The sequence below is a fragment of the Emydura macquarii genome, unplaced genomic scaffold (genome assembly GCF_026122565.2).
Source record: "Emydura macquarii macquarii isolate MOO-44397 ecotype Brisbane River unplaced genomic scaffold, CSIRO-AGI_Emac_v2 contig_1363, whole genome shotgun sequence".
NCBI classification, from domain to species: Eukaryota; Metazoa; Chordata; order Testudines; family Chelidae; genus Emydura; species Emydura macquarii.
The window spans coordinates 19,078,777-19,095,093 of NW_027131500.1; the positions used below are offsets into that span (position 1 = coordinate 19,078,777).

Genomic DNA, 16,317 nt, shown 5'->3' on the forward strand with positions numbered 1-16,317 from the left:
GTTCAGAACTTTACACAGCACTCTTATAAAAACACACACACAGCAAAGTCCATCCCAACAGCTGGATATTGTGAAGCTAAAGTGCAATTATCTGGTATGAAAAATGGTAATTTGCCCAAACCAGAACTCCAGAGCTAAACACCCACAAACTGAAACTAAGTTCCTACGCTGGACACGCCCAGCTTTTGACCCTTGACCCCATCCTAAGAGTTCAGTTCTGCTAGGGTGAAGATGTGGGTTTTGAGAAAGCAGCACTGAGCCACCAATTGGGGTGCTTAGCATGGTGCTTTGTTACTCATAATCCAATACATAACATAAAACAAGCAGAGGAAGAGAGAACTGTTGCCTGGCTGGCAAGAACTCTTTTCCCAGCACCTGTCACAAGGTGTTGAGCACCAGGCTGTGAAGGACATTGTATTCTATAAACCCTGAGGCACATTTGTGGCTGGTCCTGATGGTTGCTTGGCTATCAGTTTCTTCTACGTGCAGCTCTTAAGCAGACTCCAATGAGCCACCGCTCCAAAGGCTGGATTCTCCCTCTAAAGGGTATGAGTGACTTCCATTGACTTCAGTAGAATGCAACACAGAAAACAACAGCTAAGTATGTAGTAAGTCAGTACCTACCCTTACGGCTCAGTCCTGCAGATCGTTGATTGCTGCAGTAAGTAGTGCAGAGAGCCAACGTGCTAGCACTAAGGGACAGATTTTTCAAAGATATTTAGATACCTACAGATGCAGAAGTTCCTTTTGAAAATCCCAGTGGGTGCCTATCTGCATCTATAGGTACCCAAATACCTTTGAAAATTAAGACCTTCAGAGCCTGATCTAAAGTCCACTGAAGTGGAAGTCTTTCCATTGACTTCAGTGGGCTTTGAATCAAGCCCTTAGCACTTACTCATCACTTATGCAGAGAGGTTTTCTGAATAGAGAAATATACAGTGTTCAGCAATGTGATAAAGCCCTTTGCCTGCACTGAGTTGAGCACCAGGAAAGTGGTAGGGGGTAGCCATGGCACAGCTAATTTAGGTCTGTCCATTTGATGCAATCATCATCCATTCTGAACATATTTAGGATTTTTAGTACACCCAGAAGCCTGAGCCTCACATGGTAGAAGTAAATGTCACCAATTTCAATCACCATTAAATAACACTAAGGCTCATTGTGCATCCCTTAGTCATAATGGTGAGCACTTTGTCACAGGAGACATGCCACTGAAGTCAATGAGACCACTCCTGTGCTCGCCAATATAATCAAGGGTCACATAATCAGGCTTATATGTTGTACACTGGCATTTCTTCTTTCTATGCTCCTTGCAGTAGCACTCTGTGTCCTGCATAACTGAGTCTAAAATGCTCAGTGTTGCTCTGTGAAGATGGATTGATTATTACAGTGTTTTCAGCCTTGTACTTCAGCTGCTACCATTGTTTGTCTTTATACTAATGATAGAGGAAAATATTCTTTAACAATAATATCCTCTAGAACTCATACAGGGCAAATCCAATACTTGCCTCCTCTTCTATCTGGCCTTCGTGACCCTGTCTTCTGTCCAGTGGAGACAAAGCTCTGATGATGTATTTATTACAATACATTAGCAGTGTATTTATTAGAAACCTGCAATAATTTTTCCCTAGATTAACATTCTGATAAACCAAGTGTCCATGTACATTTCAGATAAGAATAAGCATTCATAGACGTTAACATGTATCTCACCCTGGTAATTGCTTGCTCTCCTTCGGATGATTTCAGGTCTGTCAAGTACAGGAATATCTAACATTCTTCCCTCCTCCCGCTCTCTCCCCTTCCCCCTCTCATTTTGCTGCTTTTGAGGCAGTGGAATAGGTTTCTGATTAGAAGGAATTTCTTTCAAGTTGCTCTAGAAAGATAGGTTCTGTGCAGGACCAGACATATTGTGATTCCTCCCCATGTACAGTGTGTGTTAATGACATGGACTAAATACAAGAGAATAAGTTAGTAGAAACAGAGGTTAATAAAGGAGAAAATAGAAGGGAAATAGCAAATAAAGATACATGGCAGAAAATAGTTTTGTTGCTAGGGACTATTGTGATGGCCTCATTAGACATGAATAGATTGAGTCAATTTTTGAACTGCTAATTCCACTTCTCATAATGAGAGCACTAACTATATGAAATCTATAACATTTATGTCTGCACTGTAATGAAGTTCAAGCAACCATGACTTCTGAAAGTGCTTCAACTAGTGAAATGACACCTTCACTAGGGAGAATGCAATAAGTACAGATCAGAGTAGAAATGTGTCATGGATGCTTAGAAGTCGTCTTAATCATAAAGTGTTGTTATATATCCTAGTGTTGCTGGTCTTCTGGCTTAGGCTTTGAACTGTCTCTGCTTTTTATTCCAGCTCTGCCTTATCTTTTGCTTCTCCTGAGTCACAGAGAAATGGATCAGGAAATCAGCAACAATCTTTTCTCTGTGGCTGATAAGTAAATTAAAAACATGGGAGAAAAACATAAGAAGCCCTTGGGGGACTGAAAGATTCTTTCTGGCACTTGCCTGCTGATGCTGAAAATATTTGAGAAGAAATATTTTCTAAAGCTATCAGTTAGCCAGGACTGTATGGCTCTGAATATTAGTAATGGGAGGTACAGCCATCCACCTCTGGGTTACAGATTCAAATCTGGCTTAGGTTGGCAGTTAATGAAACTTATTAGCACAAGCAACTTATTAGCAGAGCAATCAGTGTGAAATATATTGGTGGTCTCAGTCCATTTTCTAGCAGATAACATCACACAAAAAATATAGGCACAATCTGCAATCTCATCAAAGAGCTATTATAAAGATACAGGACTTAGATGTCTAGAGATGTCAATCTACCATCTTTCAAAAACATTAAAAATATCCTTAGGTACCTTCTTACTTCAGAGTATGTGTGCGCGCACAAACAATTCTTGATATACATTCCTCCCTGCTAGTAATATAGAACTGGTCAAGTTTCAAGAGAAAAACAGTGACATGAAGAACATCAGTTGTGTTGGAAAAATAATGGTAAGTAGTAAAAATCAACAGTAACAGTAATGAACAGTGTTATGTAAAATCCATTTAATTAAGAGGCAGAAAATTAAAGGAATTATAACCATGACAGAATTTTAGACATGGAGAAAAGTAATACATTTGTTGTTACGTCAGGCTTTAATTCTCTAAGAAACGCCCGGCATGATGCAGCATCATTGAAACTAAACTGTCCTCCTAACATTGCATGGGAAGCACAGCACCTGAGGGAAACAGATAAAAGATTAATTTTCAGGCTGCATAAAAAAAAGAGGTTATAATGGTAATAAGTACCTTGGCGGCCCAGGGCTTTTCCTAAAGAATTAGTTCCCATTTGGTAGTTTATCTACTCTCCCAGCCAGTCATTGATCCTAGGAAAATGACTTACTTAGTGTTGCTAAAGTAAAGAATGAAAGGTTATATGGAGGTACAAGACGATACTGAGTAGCTGGGAAGATGCAGAAGTGGAAGAGAAGAGAAGAGAAGTCAATTTATTTCCTATGAACCATTTTTAAAAAAAGTTGTTTTAGTGGATGTTTCATATAAGTATATTTTGTAAGACAGACTCATAAATGGTTCTTTAAAATCTGACATATGAGTACTGAAGCCAAATGGAAGCTTTAAAAAAAAAATTCCTGTTTTTCACAAAAAAAAGGCTATTTTCTATATAAAGTAGTTTTTCAAAATGTTTTAGTTTTTCAAATGAAATCCCCATGAGTTTGTTTTTTTGAAACTGAAAACTGTTTTGGTTTTCAGTGACTGGTTTTTCCAACCCTTTCTCTCACTATCCTGCAACCCCCTTCAGTGGAAAAATGCAAGAAAAAAGTGGAAGGGAGAAAATCAACTAATTTGGATTTGCCATCAAGTTACATAAGGGTCTGTTAAGTCAGTAATAGCTAAACACCAGGCAGATACCATATTAGCTTACCACAATTACCTTTGGATTGAGTAAGATCATTTCATTGAACCAATAATCCTTACAGTACTAAAGTGGAGCTGAATATTTATTTACCAGTATTTTCTATAGGCTACCAATCATTGTAACACAACCTTTCCTCTGATCTCAGACTCACTCTCCTATTACCTCAGTCTTTAATAATGACAATATATCCCTAAATATCCATGAAGTCTAATAGCAAATTCATATACACTGGCTGCAGATAAAAATAAGGCATTACTTTCTCCAACTATATCAAGGTTAGTTTTACCAGCTTTGAAGCTGGTTCCAGTCTGCAGCATTTCATCCTGTGATATCAGAACATAAAAAAGCAAATGATCTTGACATTTCTTTTTAATAGTCTAGGTTTGTTTTGATCAAACATGGAAAAGCTGAATGTTGAGAGGGTCTGAAATTTCCCCATATTCTACCACTACTAGAAAAACACTATTGCACATATCACCTACTTTCAAACAGGAAAAAGGGAGCAAAACCTGTCCTATTTTGTCTTCTGATATCTGTAAACATGTAAATTATGCATAATGTAATCTAGGACACTTCTTGTTCATACAATTAACTTCATATCCCTAATTTCAGAGCATTCACACATCACAAATTCAGGGGTGCATTAGTCTAAGCCATCGAAAAGATAAAAATGTTATTGACATAGTGTGAGAATACATGACGTATGCAATAAATGAAATTAATGTATCTATCGGTTCAACTCAGTAATTGAAGACATAGTTGTTAAGCATGCCAAAAAGACAAAATGAGCCTTTCATTAGTCTAGTATCAGATAATATTAGCTGAAGTTCAGTTAATTTTAAGATCAAAATCAAGTTTTGTAGTCAAAATATATTAATACCAATCCTCTCATTTGACATTCACAAGCAACTCACCACTAGCAAATTTTAAACAATATACAAATCCTTTAAAATAACATTTAATCACTTGACTATCATTTGCATAATCATTTGTTATTTTGACTTATTCTGATCTCATGATAATTAACATCACTGAAAGCTCACATGATAAACAACTTCTGCTTAAAATTATAAGATGCCAACCAGGAACATTTTAATAGTTTGATTATGTAACAATTGCATTTGACAACAATCAGCATTTAAGATAAAAATGGTTTGAATCCCCAACTTCAGCCAAACTCAGTGCTGGAAAAGAGGGGGACCAAGAAGACTATGCGCTACCTTTGCATCTCATTGATTTGTGGGAAGGAAGTATTTTGGGCCCCAGCAATAATCAGAGGAGCCTCTTTTCCTGCTCACACTTAGAACATTCCCACTATTCTGAAGGCTGAAAAGGGATGATTAAGAGCCACTGCAATACTTCACTTGGGAATTCCCCTAAACTGGGGGAACTTCCAGCCAGTTTGTTAAACTCTCTTTCTCGCTGCTTTGCATTGCTGGCGTGGCACAGAGCAGCCAGAAGACAGGCTGGAATTTGGTCCAATGTGTCCATTGGTCTGTTTCCGCACTTAAATATCTTTGAGCTTAAATCTGTACAAAGGGAAAAAATCCTACGTATTACAGCAGTTTCTCCAAACTAATGTGTTCATATATCTAGCTTCTGAGCACTCTAAGTGATCCTACACCATTGAATTTAATAGGAGTCTTGCCAATGAATTTGGGAGAAAGATCAGGCCATTACTGATGAAGGGAGTATGATGCTCCCAGTGGTGCCGCACAAGTACCAACCTCAAGGCTGACTATTAAAAACCAGTGCACAAACATCCAACTGGTTGTGAGTTCTAAACTTTGAGTTCACCAACCAACTGCATCAATCAAAAACTCCTCTGGCACTTAATATGGAGTCACAGTCAGTCTCCTTAGGTTCTCCAGTCTGTCTGGCCACCCAGGTGAGCCTATCTCTGTGGCAGATGGCCCTTTACACCAAGAATCATGGCAATACTGGGTTTATTCAATTTGGAGAAGAGAAGTCCTGCAAGGTACTGGGTAATCCTGCAAGATCCTGAGCACCACAGGAGATGAGGACACTCAGCGCCTTGTAGGATTGTGCCTTAGGACGATGATGTAATTCCCATCAAAGTCTACAGGAGTGTTTCTATTGGGTTCCAGGCAGGGCCCAAGCATAATTTTTCCAGGCCCAGTACAAACTTGTAACACGGGCCCCCTCCCATGTTACAAATCTCCAAGATTTGCAAATCTCACAAGATCTGGACAATAGATACATAGATACAGGGAAATAAGTTTCTATAAATATCCTCAGGCATGAGCTACAATTTAGCCTCAGTTTTTTCCTCTGGGTAATGGGGGTTGCAGCCAGGTGAAATGCATCAGGACATAACCCAGCATGTGATGTTGATATTTTTATAATGTTGATGCTAGTTTGTGCATGGTCTTATGAGCTTGCATGCCCACCAGTGTACTACTTAAAAAAGACTTTTCTCTTCTCACTTAAATAGCACAGGCTGTCACATTTCCCTTGAATGCTAAAATTATACAAGGGAAATGACTCAAATTTCAACGAGGTTTTTATGAAAGGTTTTTGAAAAAATACTAGAAGTTTTGCAAAACTCCAAATCCTGCTAGATTCTCCCATTATTGGTATACGTATATTGGCTTGACAATATATCTGAATGAAGATAGAGAGACATAGGAAAGCAGACAGGTCTGAATAGGAACTAATATAAAATGTTTATCTTTCAAGTTTGTAAAGCAAGTATGTTATCAAAAACAATGTAAAGTTACAGTCCACAAAGTGGGACCACACTGAGGATGGGTTTTTCCTAAGGAGTCTAAGAGAATAAGGCACCCAACTCCCATTGAAATGAAAAGCCCAAGCTTAAGATCCAGTTTACAAGACACTGGAAGGTGAGGAGCATTAGGCAAGGAGTTAACTAATCCTTAGATTGAAAAAGTAAAGATCTGTTGTAGCAAAATTGCAGAACAGCTTTTCAAGGTTGCGGTTGTGCCATATTTTCTTTTAGACTGAGTCAAGATAATTCAGAAGCGCTGTGTTTGATTATTTGCAGGATAACTGCATAATTTACACAAATGTGACTCTCTATTACATAATGCATGGTAATATTTCAGAATGCCAGCAGGCATACTAATAGGAAGAGGAATCAAAGTATTTTAATATTATTCTGCCTTAAACACAAAGGGTGAGATTCTGCCTTCAAAGAGAGACAGCACAGAGCTTGCAGTCAAGGTGGTAGTGGGGTGATAAGGTGGCCTAACTCAGTGGTTCTCAACCAGGGGTACACATACCTCTGGGGGACGCAGAGGTCTTCCAGGGGATGCATCAACACATCTAGATATTTGCCTACTTTTACAACAGGCTACATTAAAAAGCACTAGTGAAGTCACAAACTAAAATTTCATACAGACAATGACTCGTCCATACTCTCTATATACTATACATTGAAATGTAAGTACAATGTTTATATTCCAATCGATTTATTTTATAATTATATGGTAAAAATGAGAAAGTAAGCAATTTTCAGTAATAGTGTGTTGTGACACTCCTTTGTATTTCCATGTTTGATTTTGTAAGCAAGTAGTTTTTAAGTGAGGTGAAACTTGTGGGTAGCCAAGACAAATCAGACTCCTGAAAGGGGTACAGTAGTCCGGAAAGGTTCAGAGTCACTGGCATAACTTATGACCTTGCTACTGTTGGCAGCAGTGCAGCCCAGAGAATTCCTTCAGTTCCTATTTAACGTGTCTCCACCCCTTCCTGACCCCCTTGACTCCTCCAACCCCAGCCTCTCCCTGGCATGCCCCACGTGTGGGGAAAATTTACCTATGGTTAGAGTCCAGGCTTTTCAAGCCCCTTTATGCCACTCCAGTTCCTTTACTGGCTGTACAGGGGCCAGAGTGGGAGTGAGAATTTCATCCGAAAAGTCACATTTGCTGTTCTATTCTATTCGTGCAACTCCACTGAATACCAGGAAGTTGCAGGAGTAACAGAATAGATAATTGCCAAGATGCTTAGAATTACATTAGTTTTCAGAAATCAGTCATAGTCTGTGCTTTAAAACAGAACATCCATGATGTCCTTACCATCCAAGGAATCTAGACTAACATTTTCAAATTGTGTTGACAAAGTTAAGCATTTTAATCCATTTATAAAATGCTTGATTTTTCAGAGGGACTGAGCATCTGCAGTTCCTATTACAGATGGGCATATAAAGTTAGGTTCCAAAATCTAAGTATGAAAAAGTTGGCTTTGCTGATTTATAATGTACACAAATGAAGACTATCTAGTAAAGCTAAGCACCACAGGAACATAATGTTACAAAATCTGTACAGAAAACGTAGGTCACGTCACAGACAAGCGTGGTCAGGAAATTTTCATATGCTGTATTTTTCCAATAGTTAAAAAATTACACAAGTTGTGCTCCTTCCAGAAGTGGTGCTACTTACATTTTGCAATTTTGGTGTTCTGATCTGTGGGAACTATATATAAAAACTCATAACAGTCTGAAATAAAGTAGGTGACAAGAGGATAATATCTCCTAAGTAAAGCTGTCAAAAATATTTATGGAATAAAACTCTCGAGAGTGCATAGCAAATCATATCATGTTCCAAGTGCTAATGTTTGCACTGGGAACTTTACATTAGTAGATATATGGGAGGATATAATTATATCCATCCATCTGCTTAGTGGCTCTGCATCCTTAGAAGTTATTTCATGTCCATTATTATTTCACTAGGGGGTAGAATAACTTTTCTTAGCAATTGATTTTCAGCTCTGTTGTTCTTGTGTCTGTAGAATGAAAAGCATTGATGCTTTGGGTCAAAAATGCCCCTGTAAAGAGACTTGTTTGATGCTACGTGGCACTCATACATTAGTCTACATCATCATCTGTGTCTGAAAGCCAACCACAGATAACCATTTACAGCCTGTAGCCAAAATAATCCATTTCAGTTGCTTAGCTAAAATCATTCATTTGATCTGATGGTAAAAAATGAACATATTCATGTAGGCCTTCCCTTTGAGATATAGATATGTACATTTTCTTCCCATCCCTATCTTCATACACTTATACTATAAACCATATCACTTAATTTTTTCATAAGAAGATCAACCCACCTGAACCAAATCTTTTTTTAACAGGAGTAAAATTCTTTCATTTCTCTAAGCAATCATTGCTTTGGTTTCCGAAAAGGTTCACTTCTCCAATATTCATTAAGACGTGCAAACAGACATGCTGTAACCATTTTTGTTGCTCAAGCAGTAAACGTTGCCCAGTTTTTGGCACAACAGATGATACTCTTGCCAGAGGAATCAAAAGCCAGCTATATAGATAAAACAAGAAGGGAAACCAGTGGCTGTCACATATGGTAATGTTATGTAGAAGCTAATCAAACGAGTGATGCATAATACTGAAGAGAAATTAACTTTACCAATAGAGAGTTGGCCTCTAAAACTAGCCAATAATTTCACAGTGTGAAATTATTGATTTTAGCTGGAGTCAAGAAAAAAGTCACTCACTTCTTCATTGCTGTATAATGTTGCCTTTTACTAGCTGGATTGTCTTCTCTGGGTGGGCTTCTTTATAATGTTGTTGTAATATCGTGAGGGGAGTAATTACACAGAATCAAAGAAAACCTTTGTAGTAAGCACAAGGACTAATTCCAATGTATTGATATGAATTGTAACAGAAAACCTCACTAATTCACACTATCATGACTGAATGATTCATTGTGAATCACTTAATTTTGTGAATTAGCGAATATGGAAAGAAATCATTTAAAAAAGCAAGCTTAATTTTATAGAATGTACTTTGTTCACTTACTTTGTAAATTATTTTGAAAGAATAACGAAATCTGAGTAATATGAGACTCCACAAGAGATCCTGGTTATTAACTCTTTGCTGAAAGGTGACGGAATACCTTTTATTTTATAATCTGCACAACACATTAGCAAAGTGCTAAATATCAGTGTTTTACTGTATGTCACCCATCTGTTTCATGGTAGCACCTAGAAATCCAAGTGAAATTGGGGCCACATCATGTTCGGTGCTATAGCGTACATTCATACAGGCAGAGACAGTCCCTGCCCCAAAGAGTTGACAATCTAAATGGATGAGAGAGACAGAGACTGAGAAGTGAAGTGACTCGCCCAGGTCACTGGCCAAAGTTGGAATAGAACACAGGTCTCCTGATGCCCAAGCCAGCACCTTATCTACTGGTCCACATTATCTATGGATGCTTAGACCAATGTGCCTAATAAAAATTCTCTCTTTTTCGGGGGTAGGATTTAAAACAAGGAAGGAAGGACAGATGCATAAATGGACGGATAGGGCACTGAACATTTCTTTGACAAAGAACTATCCTGCATCAAAAAAAAAAAGTGTCTGGTTCTTGTCTATGTGGAAATTTGCCCCAATTTCAGCAATTAATGGCCAGCCATCAATGTAGCAGCACTAGTGAAAAACACCAGTATGGACAAGGAAAGCCATTATTTCTGCAGGTGGAGTTTACCCCATTCCAAGCAGAGGTAAACTCCTCTGATGCAAATAATGACTTTCCTTGTCCAGAGTTGGCGTTTGCATTGGTGCAGCTACATCAATGGCTGGCCACCAACAGCTGGCATCAGAGCCTATTACCAACGTAGACAAACCTAGGGTAAGATGCTCATCCCCCGTGCTGGCCTCTGTATGCTGGATACAGGGATCAGAGCAGCGTTAAAGGGACTCTAAAAGCCCCATATCCCAGTATGAGACAATTTCCCAAGCACAGGCAATGAGGCTGTCTCCAAGGTCACCCTCCCAAATTCTGGCATATGGGGCAGGCTGAGTGAATTATAAGCATAGGGATGGCCTATAGGAAGAAACTGCAGCACACAGTGTTATGGACATTCTGGGCAGCAGTCCCCTTCAGATCCCAGAGCAGCCCAGAATCAGGAGGCTTAAAACCACACCTGGGCTGAGAGTTCTGGGCTGCTCCTCTTAGAGGCATAAAGAATCTCGCATAGGGCTTTAAGCATTATAGGCTTGATCCAAAGTCCACCGAAATCTATGATAGTATTTGCAATGTTTCAGTGGGCTTTAGATCAGGCCATGGATGGTGTTCCTTGCCGTATTCCAGAAACATTTTTATAATCCTCTCTCTTCACTTATGCTTATGAGAATTGTTCTGCTGTTATATTTATAACTTAATTCCATTGCATTGTTAGTTTCATGAAAGGATTTGGTTTGCTAACTGTGTTACATCAGTGTTGCTAAATGAACGGCAATACATCCTACTGCCATTTGAAATTACCAATACTGGCTTTGAGAAAGCCCAGCCATATACTCTGTGCTACTGCATAGCCTGTGCAGTCTCTCTAAATTGTATAAAATGCAGTCCACTTACATAATTTTGCAAGATGTGGCAGAAACAATGAAAACATAATTTTACAAAGGAAATAAACTTTTCCGCCCCTGGAGTATCTAATCTGAATAATTATCATTTCCAAAATTATATAATAGTTAAAAATTGTTTGATTTCTGTCAATATGCAACTCTATTTGCAAACAGGAAACTAAATTTAAGTTGTTAAAGAAATAAATAAACTAGCTCTCGATTATATTTTATAGATGTTTCTTACCACTTAAATCTCTGACTTCTTAGTTTAATATTTGCTATTCCACTAACTAAGACATTATGTAAGAATGAAGCACTTACTTGCCCTTTTAGTGTCAGGCAAGCAAAGGGTATGCACGGAAACACATGGTATAGCATATGCAGGGTCTTCACTGACAGCTCAGTCGATCCAGATAAGTTAATCTGACAGCAGCAACTTTGCTGCCATCAGTGTAGTCAGAGCCTGAATAACGATATTGCTCAATTCTCCTAAATATAACTGCAGTAGGTCAATTGTTTGCTTCTGTTCTTAAAAGCCTCCAGAGATGGAGATTCCACACTCTCTCTTGGAGCCCTACTCCACTGTTTAACTATCCTGATAGTTAGAAAGTTTTTCCTCATATCGAATTTGCTGCAGACTAAGCCAATTACTACTTCTCCTGCCTTGAGTGGATATGAAGAACAATTGATCACCATCCTTTTTCTAACAGCCCGATTAATAAAAAGGGTAATAGCCTCCTCTTTCCAAACCTAAAAGTCCATCTCATGTGACAGTCTTTATAATGATAATACCATTTTAAGCTGCAGACATAACTCAAAAATGCATCCTCTAAAGTGGGAAACTTATGGAATTATGAGGAGGAAAGCAGCAAATGTAAATAGAATGAGAAATACTGTAATTGCTTTGGCAGTCCTTTTCTGTAGTTTCTTAATGATACGTGGTATTGGATATAGCTTGCTCCTAAATGGTACACTTGCTATAAAATCTTTACAGCATCACCCTCCTGCTAAGAAGCTCTGAAGCTTAGTCTTAGATTTTTTCAGTAATCCCAAACACTTGTCAACATGCAGTGTGAGAGATAAATATCTGAATGGTGGGGGTCAATGTATCAGAAGCTGCAGTAAACTTACTTGAACCTCTTCAGTCTAGATACACGAGAAGACAACTGGTGAAGCTTGGCATTTCTACAAGATTGCCAAACTTCCAGGTTTCATCTGGGTCAGAAATACCTCAAAAATAGCTTTCCTTGCCCCATTTCAGCAATATTTGCTTCCCATCCTGGCAGAAGTCAGGCAGTGCAGAGGATCACAATAAGCAACGACGTCAACAGCGTACCTAAATCTGAGAACAGATTACAGTTTATGATGAAGGCTTGAGTCATTTCTTATTTTTCAGTAACTAGCTAGTTCATCCATTCCAAATATACACTGGATAACATTAAAGAAATATATAGATCAATTTTTCCTTTTAAAGGTGATCTGTAAATTGTACTAATGGGTTATAGTAAATGCATTTTTATGTGCTGAATGCACCACTAATACAGGACATTTCAAATACCCTACGGTCCTTCCAGGTGTCTGTCACTCTGCTGTATCATCCCAGCTACCCTGAAACAAAGAGATGGCCTGCAGGGCATTAGAAAAACAGGGTTTTATTATTAATATTTACAAAAGGGTTTAAGATTAATTTTATTCACTTGCCATGATGTAGGCAGACTCCCTGCATTAGAGGGCTCCATGACAGGTGGGACCAGAAATGAAAAAAAGGTGTGATGCCTCTTGCTGTTTACAAGGTTAGGATTAGAACTGTGTGAAACTGAGATTTCTCCTCACATGAGTATATGTAAGTAGTTCCTTTGGTTTTAATCCATTTAGATTCACATTTCTCTTCGGTCCAAACTAACTCTCAAAACAAAAAAGCCACCATATTCATCTTCTTTCATTATTAAAAGCAGGGAAATAAAACACAATAATATCATGATTACAATGCACAGTCAAAAATCAACTCCCAAGCTGATTCATTTTACTTGAAAGTGAGGCAAGATTTGCCAAACTTTTCAGACATGCTCTGCATTTCAAGCGTGGCATGAAACCTAACAGCTGGTGATTTTTTCCAGGTTTCAGGTTGTTTAAATGCCCATTGCTCTGTTCAACTTTTAAAATAATATTTTGGCTTGTGTAAATTATATTTCTACATCACATTCAGAAAAATTAGAACCCATTCTGAGTGAGGAGGTAGGCCCATGCTGTCAAGCAAAAATCTGAATCCCGATCCAAACTTCCCCAGAGTTTTGGTTTGGACCCATCTGAAATTTCAATTATATTGAAAAGCCAATCAGGCAATCAAACTTTTATGACTTAAACCTTACACACATAAGTTACACATTTAAAGAATGTAAAAAAGCAGCAAAATAATTAAGCAACTTACTAAAATGTGTACCATGCAGTTTCTGCATATCTCCAGTTCAAACAAGAAAAACCTGGAAGATGATGATGCTGCATTATATATTCAAAACTTTTTGTTTATATGTTTACTAGCACGCAATGTGAGTACCCGCTTGCTCTGATGTATTTTTGTCAGTTCACAACTAGGTCACAGCTTGTCGCTCAGAGGCATCGGCAGACACAGAGGCTACAAACAAGGAAGCCACGTGGAAAATTTGCTGCATTTCCCGGCTGGAAGATATAAGTCTGGGATTGATTGGTATATTTGCTTTTGTCAGTCTCAGCCATTTGCTCAAGGACACAATTCTGCAGCCTTTACTCCTGCCGGTGGTCCCACTGATTTCAAACAAAACTATTCACCTGAGCAAGAGTTGCAGGATGGGATCCTTCAGCGTCTCTCGTGCTCCTTTTTGCTGGCAGTCATTCAAAGGAATTATTCAGCAGCATGGGCACAAGAACGCTCAATGACCCACCTCATCCCTGACCCTGCTATGTCTGTGCTCCATTTCTACAAACAAAAAATAAAAGTCTTTTCTACTCTGGTATCATTGTGGCTTGCATTTGCCAAAACCAAATCCTTGGGAATCTGGTAATGGCAGATTCCCAAGGATTCTCTTCTGGCAGCAGTCACCATGGTAATGATCAAAAATATTGTGGAAGCTGGGTGTTACATAACAGCTCGCTCTAATTCCAGATGGTGAAACCAAATGGTCTGCACACACTTTCCAACATTGCTTTGGGGGTGGAAAAGCAATTATTTATATTAATTGGAATTTGAACCATTGTTTGTTATAAATTGAGCGAAGGCCACATTCATCGCTTCCCTTTTTGCTCCCTCCCAAGTCCATCATTTACAATAGCCACATGATGGTGTATGAAATTGTGAGGAATTAAACTTTGGGAAGAATTAGGTTTTTCTTAAAGTATCTCCAGCTACCAAGGCACTTCAAGGATCATTTCTGGTGCTGCTGAGCAGATAAAAGCACTTCTGAATGCAGTGAAGTAGAACAGGTCAGGCTACACTAAAAGGAGCTGTCTCCAGGGGATATTGACACATCACAATTTCTACATCTGAAAATGTAGGATCCATAGTAAACAGCTGACTCGGTCACCAAGCAGAGACTTCTTTTACAGCTTTGTTTTGTATAGGATCTTTAATACATCGTGAGCTCAGAAAGTGTACAAGTGCTTGGTCTTCTCTCTGTAATATTCAAAGGTTTAAGAATACCATTGCTGGGCAGACTAGTCTGACACTAAGCAAGACTGTAATATCGCATCTTTTATCTCCTGCACTATCTTCTCATCCATCTCTGAATCCAAGTCAAAATAAGAATTGATTCATAATAATCAAATGCATGTAAATTAAAGATTACCATCTACCTGCTAAAAAACCTAAGAGGTGCAGGCTAAAGAAGCCAAAACCAGGGGAAAAGCATCCCTTTTCTGGAAGTCCTTGCAAAATCAGATGCATTCCTTCTCTTTTTAATCATCTGCACATTGCTGCTGATGAACGAGCTGGCTCAGACTATCTTTCCAACTAGCCATCACTCCAGAATAGCTGCCACTTATTTCTCAGTAGTTGAAGCAGTGCATATTATTTATTTTAATACAATAGCATTTGTACATAATATCAAAATGCTGGAAAGGAAATTGTCCAGTGTTGCCCTTGGCTTTTAATTGGAGTTAGGTGCCTAACTGCTCTTTATACCTTTGAAAAGAGATTGCAAACTCTGCAGAACAGGGATAATGTCTTCTTTGGCTTTGTACAGCCCCAAGCACACTGTCATCACTTAAATACAAAATAGGTCTGCCCAATATAAATCTGTGCCCTTCGATAGGCCATACCGTTAATTTTTCTTTCTTGCTAAATCATTGATTCATTATTTACTGTTCAACAGAGGCTCAGATGTTGCTCTGTCCAAAATAAAAAAAAAATGATGCAGGAAGAAAGAAATACTGCTCTTTATTTTATCCAGGCTTACTAGGAACTTCTCTAGGAAAAATAGCACCAGAACTGTATAAAACATGGGGACATAGCATCTAAAACATTCACTAAATCAACTCACGTTATTTTTCCTGGGTGACCCTGTAGACTGACACAGTCTGTTGCTGCCACTACAGTTTGTTTTAGCTTTGGATTGAATCCTAAGCATTTAAAGTTGAAAGCACCTGACCTGAGGCCCAGCTCCCTAAGATCTCACTGCTTCCAATGGCTGTTATCCAGCCAAAAAACACTCAGAACTCATCAGCATTAACATCATCTCACTTCACTAGCATAGTATGGTAAAATGATTTAAACATTAGAAATAGAAAATATTCTCTCCAACCTCAGAAAAACAATCATTAGAGCTTTCTTTTGCTGCTTCTAATACTTGAGTCTGTACAAAGCAGTAAGAGGAATAAAAGGTCCTGTTTTATAGAATGAAAGAAAGCAACACTTTTTGCAAGCACCTTTTAAAGGAGGATAGCTACTCAGGGAATTAACATGGTACCTTTTCAGCTCTGTGGATTTGGGTCCAAAAGTGTGCATTAGATTACTAGAGTAAATGTTTGGGGGTTTCATCTCAATTGCAATAGAC

The 16,317-nt window shown here is 38.5% G+C and overlaps 1 long non-coding RNA gene across 3 annotated transcripts in view; it reads right to left on the reverse strand.

Annotated features, from left to right (window-relative positions):
- Positions 1 to 3,055: 3,055 nt before the first annotated feature.
- Positions 3,056 to 16,317, reverse strand: part of LOC137155614 (uncharacterized) — a 93,138-nt gene continuing 79,876 nt past the window's right edge. For 2 of the 3 annotated variants that reach the window (XR_010920575.1, XR_010920577.1), the window contains exons 2-4: positions 12,524 to 12,635; positions 9,037 to 9,242; positions 3,056 to 3,250 (exon numbers count right to left, since the gene is read on the reverse strand). This is a non-coding gene — a long non-coding RNA (uncharacterized lncRNA). Of the gene's footprint in view, positions 3,251 to 9,036; positions 9,243 to 12,523; positions 12,636 to 14,098; positions 14,229 to 16,317 lie in introns of those variants that run through there. The other variant, XR_010920576.1, reaches the window with a different exon arrangement.